Below are 2,449 nucleotides of genomic sequence, written 5' to 3' on the forward strand. Positions count from 1 at the left end.
TTTCTCTGCTGAAAGTGGAATTTTCCCTGGTTCTTTCCAGCCTTCCCTGCACAGAGCTTATCCCATCTTCCTTCCCAGGAATTGTGAATTTCTGCTTTGGGAGTGGGACAGGCTGGTAAAAATCCTGATTTCCGTACAGAAAGTCAGAAAACGGAACAAATGAAAAGGATTTTGAGGCAAATGAAAGCCTGGCAGAGTCATTCCTGACTTTGGGATGAAAATTCGGGGAATTTTGGCGCTTTGGGCTGGGGATGGATCCTCCCTGGCAGGGAGCTGCTCCTGGCTGGAAGCGATCAAAGGAATTTTCATCTGGAGCAAATCCTGCTGAGAGGAAACTCGGCAAAACGCGTCGAGTTTACAAACTCGCCCACGGGAAGTTGGAGCTACTGCTCCACAAAACTCGGGGGGCTCAGAAAGCGCTGGGAAATTCATATTATAAAATGAATATTATCCACAGAAAGTGGCTGGGAGCTTCATTTCCCTCAAATAATTCCCATTTTTGCCAGTGGATCCATTATAAATCCTGTATTTACCCTGCTGGTTTGGTGTGCCCCAAAGTTGAGGAAGAATTTTCTTTAAGTTGTCATTAAAATGTCAATACTTTCAATTTTAAATTTCTATAAAGCACTGAAAGCTGCTCTTACTAGAAAAGGAGCAATTTTGGGAAACTTGAAATGCCAATTATTGGTAAATGTGTTCCAGGAGTTTTGGAATTTGGTGGAAAGGCAGGTGAGGGTCAGATTTCCTATCAGCAATGCCGACCATGGGTTTAATCACTGATTTAATTCCTGGAGAGCCAGTTTGCACCTGAAACGCTGCTTCTTAAATCTTAATTTCAGCCCATCAAATAGATGAAAACCAACATATGTTCTTACTCTCAGTATTGTGAATTATTGTCAAAAGCTCCCTTATTTTCTGCTCCTGTAGTTTTCCCCTTATGGTTTTCCTGATGTGTTGGGTAATTTGTGATTCGAGCTTGAGGATTTTTATTTCTTGCAATGTAATTCTGGCTGTTTCCCAGATATGTGTCTAATATTCTCTACAGCGTAGTTTTAAGACACGTTTAGGTAAGTTTGGAATGATGGTGCCTTGTGATTTGCATCACAACATTAAATGAGTTCCATTTCTCTTTCAAGTTCACTTTGTAACAGCTGAGAACAACTTCTGTGAACTGTAAATTAATAGAGAATAACGTGGAATATGAGAAAAGCCTTCACTGGGCGCTCCTCTGGGCCTGCCCACCCGCCCAGGGCGGAATTCCTTCCCAAAATCCCACCCAGCCCTGCCCTGTGTCCTGGCACGACCTAAAAACCTCTCAGCGAGCCCAGCACAGATAAATGAGCTTCAGAGGAAAGAATAAATCATTTAAATTAAGTTGCGGTTCCGCATCTCCCGTTTTCCGCCTTCAGGGTGAATTTTGTGCAGAGGAATGAGGTTGGGATGCGGAGCGGGGACGAACGCGCGGCTCCCCCTGCGTGTCCCGCGGGTCCCGGAGCGGGCTCAGCCCCGCGGTTCCATCCCCGCGTGTCCCGGAGCGGGATCCCCTCCGCGGTTCCATCCCCTCCTTGCTCCATCCCCTCCTTGTTCCATCCCCTCCTTGTTCCATCCCCTCCTGCCCCGGAGCGGGATCCCCTCCGCGGTTCCATCCTCTCCTTGTTCCATCCCCTCCTTGTTCCATCCCCTCCTTGTTCCATCCCCTCCTGCCCCGGAGCGGGCTCAGCCCCGCGGTTCCATCCGCGCGTGTCCCGGAGCGGGATCCCCTCCGCGGTTCCATCCCCTCCTTGCTCCATCCCCTCCTTGCTCCATCCCCTCCTTGTTCCATCCCCTCCTTGTTCCATCCCCTCCTTGCTCCATCCCCTCCTTGTTCCATCCCCTCCTTGTTCCATCCCCTCCTTGCTCCATCCCCTCCTTGTTCCATCCCCTCCTTGTTCCATCCCCTCCTTGTTCCATCCCCTCCTTGTTCCATCCCCTCCTGCCCCGGAGCGGGCTCAGCCCCGCGGTTCCATCCCCTCGTGTCCCGGAGCGGGATCCCCTCCTTGTTCCATCCCCTCCTTGTTCCATCCCCTCCTTGTTCCATCCTCTCCTTGTTCCATCCCCTCCTTGCTCCATTCCCTCCTTGCTCCATCCCCTCCTTGTTCCATCCTCTCCGCTGTTCCATCCCCTCCTTGTTCCATCCCCTCGTGTCCCGGAGCGGGCTCCCCTCCGCGGTTCCACGCCCTGCAGCGATCCCTGCCGCGGGTCCCGCCCGGTGAGCCCCGCGCGGCTCCGCCACCGCAGCGCCCCACGCCGCGCTGCCGCCGGCCGAGGGCGGGACCCGGCGGCGGCTCCGGCCCTGCCCTCCCTCCATCCCTCCCCTCCATCCCTCCCTCCATCCCTCCCCTCCGTCCCTCCCTCCATCCCTTCCCCCGTCCCTCCCTCCGTCCCTCCCTCCATCTCTTCCCTCCTCGGC

Source organism: Lonchura striata, chromosome 10 (assembly GCF_046129695.1).
Source record: "Lonchura striata isolate bLonStr1 chromosome 10, bLonStr1.mat, whole genome shotgun sequence".
NCBI lineage: Eukaryota > Metazoa > Chordata > Aves > Passeriformes > Estrildidae > Lonchura > Lonchura striata.